The sequence below is a fragment of the Pteropus alecto genome, unplaced genomic scaffold (assembly GCF_000325575.1).
Source record: "Pteropus alecto unplaced genomic scaffold, ASM32557v1 scaffold398, whole genome shotgun sequence".
Taxonomy (NCBI): Eukaryota; Metazoa; Chordata; class Mammalia; order Chiroptera; family Pteropodidae; genus Pteropus; species Pteropus alecto.
In genome coordinates this window covers 566,822-576,681 of record NW_006442497.1, presented here as the reverse complement: position 1 = coordinate 576,681, position 9,860 = coordinate 566,822, and the positions used below count along the sequence as shown (strand labels likewise).

At 53.2% G+C, this 9,860-nt stretch overlaps 1 protein-coding gene across 1 annotated transcript in view; it reads left to right on the top strand.

The window, feature by feature from the left end:
- The first annotated feature begins 9,395 nt into the window (after positions 1-9,395).
- ATP2A3 (ATPase sarcoplasmic/endoplasmic reticulum Ca2+ transporting 3) overlaps positions 9,396-9,860 on the top strand; it is a 24,337-nt gene continuing 23,872 nt past the window's right edge. Inside the window, exons 1-2 of the mRNA XM_006922408.1 lie at positions 9,396-9,418; positions 9,685-9,767. The gene's annotated coding sequence lies outside the window, so the exon portion shown is untranslated. The remainder of the gene's footprint in view (positions 9,419-9,684; positions 9,768-9,860) is intronic.

Here is a 9,860-nt window from a genome sequence, read left to right as displayed (position 1 = left end):
AGTGTTTCCCCCCAGCCCCGCGGCCGCGGAGCGGTCCTCCTCCCACCTCCCGCCTCCACCCCCAGCTCTCGGCCTCCGCGAGCAGGCAGGAAGCGAGGGCTCCGGAAACCTCTGCAGATGATCTTGGGGCACCCGGCGGGGCTGCGAGGCCACCTTCGCAGGGGGTGGGTGGGTTCCGGGTTCGGAGACCCGACGCCTGGCTCCGGCTCCCGGTTCCCCTTCCTGCAGGCCGGAGGACCTGCCTTTCCATGCTTCCCACTTCCATCCCGGCCCCATCCACTCCTTCAAGCCTTAGCTCATCGGCGGTCAGCACTGGATCCCCGCGCTTCACTACAGCTCGCCGGCACCGTGCAGGTGCACATACTGAGATCAGCTGGCGATGGACTAGCCAGGGACTCTGAGGCCAGCCTCTCAGCTGGCCCCTAGGGTCTTCCCTGAGGGCTCAATAAAACGCCCAGAAGGTGCAGCTTGTCAGCTGGTAGCTTTGGTGCCCCCACCCCCACCCCCAGGTCTTCCTCTTTCTGCAACCCCAGGCGGATGTGGCTGGCAGAGGTCGGTGGGGGCTTTGAACTGCTGAGGCGGGAGACCCACCTCCCTGGGGGTAGCAGATTCAAGGTCCCACTCAGGGAGTTGCCTGGGGAGGCCTTTCCCTCCTGGGTGACCCAGAGCGGTGCCTGCCCATCTCTGGGCAAGGGGGATGCCTTCACGCTGTTGCTACATGGGTGGGAGAGGTATTTCTTCCTCATCTTCAAAGGAGTGTGGGATTCTCCATCTGCTGAAAGGCACAGCAAGTGCCAGGTACTGTCCAGATGTCTCCCTGGCACATTTGGAGGCCCTGTGAGAGTGGAAGGTGTAAAGGTCCTCTCCCCAAGTCGCTTCCAGGCAAGACTTGCCATCCTCTTCCTCCACCCCCAGGATGTTAGGAGTCCACAGAGAAATGTCCCCTCTATCCCAAGCAGCCTGGACTTGCGTCCTTTCAGGACTTGAGGCCTCACCCTTTCAGGATTCCCAGACACCAGAAGGGAAGGTGCTCTGGCCTGAAAATTATGAAAAGCTGTCAGAAAGGGAGCTTTGGGTTTGTATTGGTTTATAAAAACCACCTCTTATATAAATATTATCTTTCTGGAGCAGAAATCCTTTTTCAAAAAAATTAGTTGCTATATTTAGTTGTGCTGTGGGAGGAACTAGGGAGATAAATATTATTTAATATCCCTCATTTAGTGACTTGGCAGAGAGGGTGTCGTTGATGCAGGAGAGCAGGGCAGCAGGTCTGTCCCTGACCCCAATCTGGGAGTGCACAACCTTTTCTGTGCTGCTACGGCCTCCAGCTTGGGAGTCCTGATTCCCAGGGAAAATGGAGATCCAGCTCTTGGTTCTGCCTCCAGAATCACACAGATTCTGCCCTGGCCAACACCCCTCTTCTTTCTAGCCCTCACATCTGCACCAGTCCAGCAGAAGAGGGGCTGACTGAAGGAGGGAGCCCCTAGTTCTCCCCATGCTGTTTTATCTGGGTGAGGGGATTTGCAGGTGTCCTGGCCACTGAGCATCTGTGTGAGGTGATAGATAAGGATGTTGATGTGTGTAGGTCCACAAAGGGGTAGATGTGCATTGTGGGCAAGAGGTGCATTGGGGAGGCATCAGGGGATGTGCATTAGAAAATTTTGGGGGGCCAATGATAGGCTCCCCTGGTTCTTCTGTGCTTTGATAGTAGTAATAATAAAAGCTAATGTTCAGTGCCAGGCACTGTTCTTAGCACTTTTCATCTCTTATTTCTTCTCCAAAACAACTCTATGAAAACAACTATTGTCACCTCCATTTTACAGAGGAGGCAAACCAAGGCACCAGGAGGTTAGACGACTTGATCAAGGTCACACAGCAAGTGATAGAGCTAATTCTGGTTGCCTGCCCCTCACTGGGCTTCGCTTTCCCTGTCTGTACAAGGGGATCCCAGGTTCTACAGGCTCTGGGATCCTGATGTTGGTGGCTGTACTAGGAGCTGGGGTCAGCTAGACAAGAGCTATTCCAGCTTTGGCTTCAGCCCCTGCAGGGCCCTAGTGGGCTCCTCCCTTGGGTCCCTGATGGCTTTTACTTAGGAAGCTCTGGAAGTGGTCAGGTGAGGAGAGGGGAGCCAGCTGCCCCTTCCTGCTCCATGCTCTCACCACCCGGCCCCAGCCTGAGGAGGAGGTATGGTGTCCTCTAGTCTCAACCGGCACAGCCTTTAGGATAGGGCTGACTGGGTTTTGAACTCTAGCTCTGCCCCTTCAGAACTATGCGATCCTGGACAAGTCACTGTGCCCTTCTGTGCCTCACTTTCTTCATCATAAGTGAGGCTACAGCAGGACCCATGTCATAGTATTGTTTGTGAGTGTTTGAGTACACCAAACCGTCCCTTCTTGTACCAGAAGAGGCTGGGCCTGGCTCTAGGCCAGAAGCTGGGTGGTGGGGTGGGTGGGATCTGCAGGTGGAGGGGAACACCCCAGGGACCAGTGTCCCCTGTACCCCAGGAGTCTATGCACCTGCAAGGTCGTTAGCACTGGAAACCACAAGGAAGTCATTTGCTTAAGTCCTGAAGTTTGCAAATTCTGCCAGCTGGAGGGAGGAAGGGAAGCAGGGCCTGGGGATCCCGCCCTCCCACCTTCTCATCCTCCTCCCTTCTCAGAGCTGGGGGAGGGGGCCTCAGCAGTGCTGTCAGTGAATAAAGTATGCCAGCCAGCCAGGAGTCCCCCATACACACAAAACACCACCTGTCCCAAACAAGGCTCTAGAGATGTATTTTCTGAGGCCCAAACAGGGCCCTGAGTGCTTCTTCGGGAGGCTTTCTACATCCTCTCAATTTACTTTTTCGAATAAAAATGTGCACACAGTACAACATTCAAAGGGTACAAAAAGTATACAGTAAAGTCTCCCCAGCCCTGTCCCCACCCACTTACTCCTAGTGTCCCCATTTCTTGCATCTCCTTCCGAAGATAGTCTGCACACATACCCATCTGGATCTGTGATCTATGATCTTTTTTACACGAAAGGGAGCGGATCGTGTGTGCTGTTTTGCCCCTGCTTCTCACGTGACAATCACTCTTGGAGACGGTGCAATGTGGAACATCTTTGGGCTTCCTAGTGGCTACAGAGGGTTTCATCATGTGGCTGTCCCAGCGTTTCTTCATCCTGGCTTTTGATGGGCACTTGGGTTGTTTGCAGCCTCTGCTATCACATGTTATGAGGCATATCCTTGTCCCCACATCATTTCATACACTGGTAAATATCACCAAAAAATAAATTCCTAGGAGTAGAATTGCTGGATCAAAGGGCATGTGTATTTTAACTTTTGATAGCTGTTGCTAAATTGTTCTCCATATAGTTTCACCCGTTGACCTGCCTGTTTCCCACCACCTCACCAACGCAGTAGGTTATTGGATGTTTTGCTATGTGCCAATCTGACAAAAAAAAAAGTGTCCTCTCAGGTTTTACTTTGCATTTCTCTGACATTACAAGTGTGGTTAGGCATTTTTTTCATATATTTAGGAGTCATTTGATTTCCTTGTGTCCGTGAACAGGCTTCCCATCACCTTTGCTGGACATGAGCCGAGGCAGGAGGAAGGACTGGGTTGGGCATGTCCCTCCAAGTGGGCCAATATCCAAGGGCCCAGAGAACCCAGTAATGTGGGAGTCAGGAGAGATCCTAGGAGGTTTCTGGGGGTTGTCTCTTTTCAGAGGAGTTGACGGGGGCGGGGCGTGGGGGGAATGTGATGGGCTGCCTGCCTTCCTGGACCTCTCACTGCCCATCTATGCAGTGGGTGTGATGGCCTCAGGGCTGCTACATGGGAGGGATGGTCCAGATTTAGATTCCACTAGCAGTATCAGCCTTAGCACAGGCCCCATGTGGCCGCTCAACTCTTTAGAAGCCCACAGAAATCAGGCCAAGAGGAGTCAGGCCAGTCAGGATGGAGGGGGGAGTGAGATCTGAGTGGCTGACTATCTGGGTGGCCTGCAGCAGACTTGCCCCTCTGCGGCCTGGGTGTCCTCAGTAGAGCAGAGATGGGGTCCTGAGCCCCCTCAGGGCCTTGAGGATGTGAAATGACCCTGTGTCTGAGGGGATGTGACTTGCCTGCAGGAATTTGGAAGCTTCAGGTCTTTCAGGCTTCACTCTGGTTTTCATGACCTTGTTGGGCTGACTTAGTGCTCCTCCCAGAGACAGCATCAGGCCTGTTTCTTCAGAACTCCCCATCCCCTTGCACCAGGAGCTCCCTCAGGCAGGACCAGGTCTGCCCAAAGCACAGTCAGCACACACATGCTGAGCAAAGCCTTCACCAGGGTTTTTAGTGCCAGACCATCCAGGCAGGCTGTGGGCCCTGCAGAGTGAGAAGCGCTTCCCAAGGCCCCCTGCAGCGCCGAGCCGGGTTGTCCACTCTAGGTGGGTCCTGGAGACCTGAGCTGGGCCAGGTGGGCTGGGTGGGTCTGCCCAGCCTGGGCCTCTCCCTTAGTCTGCAAGTGACAATTTAATTGCTCTGTAAATTTACCTTTGAGGAAGACCTTGGTAAGCACTTGCCTCTCCTGGCTGGAACTGACATTTAGAAGGCAAAATAACATGTTGTGAGAAGGAAGGAGTCAAGAGCAGGGAATTAGGGGAGCAGGTGGTGCTTAGGGCCCTGGGGGCAGCCCTGACCCTGTACCCTCCTTCTCTTGGCCTCTGGGCTATGGGCCTAGGGCCCTGGCCTGAATTGTGGGGCAACTGAGTAAACAATTCTGAGAAACTCTGTGTGGATTCAGGGTGACTCAGCCCCTCCCCGCCATCAGGTGGGGCAGCTCCCATACTGATGACTGGTGAGAGAAAGGGAGGGGGCTTTAACAGGAAGTCTTCTTGGGAGGCTGGGGTTTAGATGAAGAAATGGGGAAAGGTACCCTGCACGGAAGGAATGGCCCAAGCAAAATCTGGGAGGGGGAAAAGCGTTAGCAAAACCAGAGGAGCTGGTGGCAGTCCTGAGGTGTCTTGCTTGGCTGGCAGATGGATAGACGTATGTCTGTGATTCCAGAAGAGCAGGCTGGGGCAGATCCAGGAAGGCCTTGAAAGCCATGCTAAGGTTGGTCTTTATTCTGCAGGCCAAGGAGAGCCACTGAGAGTCTGTGAGCCTAGCAGTGGCAGGGTCATTCATTCATTCGTAGATTTTTATTGAGCACCTACTGTGTACCAGGCATTGTTCCAGGTGCTGGGGACATTGCACTTAACAAAGTCCTACTGTCGTTGAGCTTATGTTCTGATAACTATTAGTACAGCTAATGTTTATAGAGCATTTACTACATGCTGTGCATATTCTGCGTTTTATGCATAGCATGTCATTTAATCTTCACGCCAACCTTATGAGGTAGCCGCTGTGATTATCCCCATTATGCAGATAGGGAAACTGAGGCACAAAGGGAGTGGTCACAGAACTACCAAGTGATAGAACAGGATTTGAACTCCTTGCTCTAGGCCATGAAGCTTCTCTGATCACATCCCCTTTTGCCCCAAAGGATGCACAGGCTAACTCCCAGGCCCCACTAGGCCAGCCCTACATCAGGCACCTGTGGGCATGGGCCAGCTCAGTCTGGCAACAGTGACCCAGAGCAGGGGTTGGCTGGGAGAGGCCATTGTGTGGGAGGGCCAGAGGTCTACTATTCCAGAACAGTGTGTGTTGCATGGGAGGGAGCAGCACCTCCTATTACTGCCTTTGCTTGTGCAACTCGTGGACAGCACCAAGACGTGGGCAGGGCGGGGCATTCTCCCCATTGAATAAATGGGCATCAGGCACTATCGAGGGCTCAATGCCGCCATTTCGAGAGGAACTGGCTTAGCACCCCCACATGAAGCCTGACAAGGCTGGAACAAGGGGGAACCAGGCATCTTGCAGGGTGCCTAGGGAGGGACTGAGAGGGTGCTCTCCTAGCCTCTAGGCTCCCTCTGTGGCCCTGGGACTCAGTCATGTGAGAGGAGATTGGGTCGTTCTGGGTTTTGGCAGGATTGGAGTTTGAAGCAGACCAGGCCTGAGCAGAGACTAGTAACCCCAAAATGTCCCCTGTGAGGACAGCAGAGCCTTTGAACAGGGATGATTTTGGTTGGTGGCTTTGGTGCCACAATAGAGGGATGAGCCAGTTGATGGGATGAGGGTATCCAGCCCAACAATCAGACATGGGACACCAAGTTATTTTCAGGTGTCCTGGGCTGGGGGAGGAAAAGAGACTGGGTTGAGAAGGCAGGACAGTCTAGGAGTTAGTGCAGGAGGTCCTGAGCAGGGGCTTGAGAGCCAGACTGCCTGAGCTCAAAACACGTCCTATCACTTTCACTTCCCAGCTGTGTGACCATGAACTAGTCACCCAACCTCTCTGGACTTCAGTTGTCTACTCTATAAAATGGGAATAAGAATTGTATCTTCCTTCTCAGGTTGTTTGCAAATTGCAAGAGAGTAATGCGCATGAGGAGTTAGCATAGCGTCTGGCACACTCAACACTAATCGTTCTGCTGTAATTCTATTTTAGAATGTCTTACGTGCTCAGGATACAACACCTTCCCTTTTATCTTGGGAAATAACAGAGGTAAAGTACCTGGCACACTGCTTGGTACATAATAGGTGCTCAGTAAATATTATTAATATTAATGATAATCCCCACAGTAGCCTTTCAGGGTGAGGGTGGCTACTTCATCTTCCAAATGAGGCTCAGAGCCCCACAGGGAGACAGCTGCTCAGATGAGACCGGAAGCACATGCATATGCATGTGCAGGATGGGCAGGGCATCTGCTGTGACCTCATGGCTGGCTGAGCCTCCCCTGGGGACAGTGGTGGGGGTGGAAGAGGAGCCCTATTGTAGAAGCCATGTCTGGGGAGAAGGTTCTATCAGTCAGAATCAACTAGGTTATGCTGCAGTAACAACTCCCGGATCTCAATGGCTTAAAACAATAGAGGTAATTTCTCTCTCACACTATATATATGTATGTCAGTGGCAGGTCATCTGAGGGCTCTGTGTCTCCCAAACTCTGTGACTCAGGTTCACAGAGCAGACACCTTCTCACAGGTTACCGTAGCAGAGGGACAAAGAGCTCCAGACCTGCGCTGTCCAAAACAGCAGCCACCAACCTCATGGAGCTATTTAAATTTAAATGAATAAAAATTAAATAAAATTTAAAATTTAGCTACTTGGTCACACTAGTCACATGCCCAGTGCTCAGTAGCTACATGTGGCTAGTCGTTCCTGTATCGGACAGTGCATCTCTAGAACACTACCATCATCACAGAAAGGTCTATTGGATGACACCCTCTGGTGAGTCTCCCACCAGCAGTTCAGTGCCCCAGCCGGAACTAATGCATGTCCTTTTCACAACTCACATAGGGGCTGGGAAAGGGAGTCCTACTATGTGCCCACGGGTGGCGAGAATCAGAAGTACAGTAAGTTCTTACTTAATGTCGTCGATAGGTTCTTGGAACTGCAACAGAACTACATATAACAAAATCAGTTTTATCACAGGCTAATTAAAATAAACAGGAGTGAAGTTCCTATGGCATTCATCAACGTTATAAAGAAACGGCATTGAACAGAACGATGTTATTCAAGGACCTGCTATATTTGGGGAACAGCATAATGGCCACCAAAGAGTAGATTCTGAGGTCTGCCTGTGGGTCGGAGAGCAGAATGGGAGACCTAGGTGGAAGGATAGAGAAAGGAGAATTGGAGAGACCGGCTGAGGCAGGCAGAGCGCAGCTTGGGGGGACTGCAGCTCGTATGTGTGTCTCATAACACGTGTCTCAACCCCCAGCCTCGCCCTTGCCCAGAGAGAATGCCCTAAGTAGTACAGAGGCCTGGGGGCTGCGTGCCTTATGGAGAGGTGAGGGAGACAGCAGGTGGGGTTCAAGTGGGACTTACACATAAACTCTTCTTTTGATCTGGAACTCTAACGATACCTGCAGAGGGGAAGGGTTTAGGAGTTTCCTGGGTAGAGCTCAGCAGAAGCAGGCTGATGTAGCCCACAGGTTGGCACTGTTCTGTGCCAAGGCTGGGGCATGGCTGAGATGACCTCTGGAGGACCCTACTCCATCGGAGAATTGGCCCAGAAATCAGGCCTGGCCCTCCCCCCACCTTTCCTGTTCGCTTCAGCTAAATAGATCAGAAGGAAAAAGTCTGTTTGATTTTAATCTCAACGCAGGACACTGGAGATTACATTTTCCACGGAAAATGTCAACCGTTGCCTAAAATAGGACTTTGGAGAAAATGCTAGAAAGTGTATTTTTAGGTTATATGTTTCCCTCCTGGATTCCTGCAGTCCAATGGCCGCTCGATACTCTCCATGGTTCAGCTGCCAGGTGCAGACCCCAGACCTTCTGAACAGGTGGTCTGGAGAGGGCTCCCACGGGAAAAACTGATTGTGGGTACTCAAGCCTAGAACAGGTGGATGATGCAAGGACCTGTGTCATAAAGGAGGAGGAAGATGAGAGAGTCAGCCTGGGGTGGGGCCTCAGAGTCTGAACAAGATCCTGAGTGATGCCAGTGCTGCTGGCCTGGAGTCCTCAGGAGCAAGGGACAAGAAGGGCTCGCTTAGGCAGGGTCAGGGAGGAGCCTCAGACAGGCCTTAGCAGGGCCTGTGCTTGCCCGTTGGAGGGAGAAGCCCATTGGAGTCCACTCTTTTCATCCCAGTCCCCACCCCTTCCCACAGACCCACATGGACACCTACTTGCTGTGTGACCTAGTTCAAGCTGCTTCCCCACTCTGAACCTCAGTTCTTACACCTGTGAAATAGCAGGAATTCCTGCCCTGCCTCCCCTATAGGCTGTTAGGAGGAGTCAAAGACTTCAGGTACCGAGGCAGCCAGCTCCTCCAGGAACAAAAAATGCTTCAGGAAACGTAGGAGATAAAGATGGAGTCCGCAAAGTGACAGCAGGTCCTGGTGGTGTTTGAAAACACTGTTCTTCAAATTGGTCTGTGGGTCTGGGTGGTACTGGGTGCACGGAGTGGGTCTTCACCGAGCTGACGTAGAATGCAGGGCCTGGGAGGGGACAAGTTGAGACTTAGCCTCTAGAAGCTGAACCATGCAGGGGTCCTCACTGCCTGGGATGCTGGCTGCTGCTGGGGTCGTGTCAGGGGAAGCCACCGGGTAGAGTGGGGCTCCGGGGGCTGGCTGTGCTGCCTTGTTCCAGTGGTCCTGGAGGAGCAGGTATGTCAGAGGCAGCCCGAGCCAAGGTTCAAAATTTGAAGGAGAGGATACCTTGCTGCGGGGGGGTCCATTCTGTGACCTCAGAGAGCTGTGGGGACATGGCTAGACCATTGTGGGGGTCTGCGTGTGCACAATGGGGAGGAGCTGCTCAGACCCCTCCAAGGCCCCACTGCATAACCCAGTTGTCTTTTGTCTCCTCATGGCTCCTGTGGCTGCTGGATCCCGCAGAGCTCCCAACCGAGGAAGGTGAGGCTTGGGCCAGGGTGGGCTGTGAGGCCACTAGGTGACGTCCTTGGGCCGTTATCTGTCAGACTGTGTCCTCTCCTCTGTGACAGAGTGAGGACCTGCTGAGTCCCCCAGCATCGCCCACCTGCGCCTCTCAGGGCCTTGGGATCTCCCTCTTTGAAGAGTAGGGAGGGAACGGGCCGGGTGGTTTCTGAGGCTGACCCAGCCCTAAATGGGGGCAGGAGTCGGTCTGGGGCCCAGGCCTCATGCAGAGTTCCCTCTCCCAGGGAAGTCCCTGTGGGAGCTGGTGCTGGAGCAGTTCGAGGACCTTCTGGTGCGCATCCTGCTGCTGGCTGCCGTGGTCTCCTTTGTAAGTAGGGCCCACATCCCATGGCATCGGGCAGCCCTGGGGGGTGGGGAAGGGGGTGCAGAAGGGGCAAGAGCCAGGCGAGGCAGCTCAGAG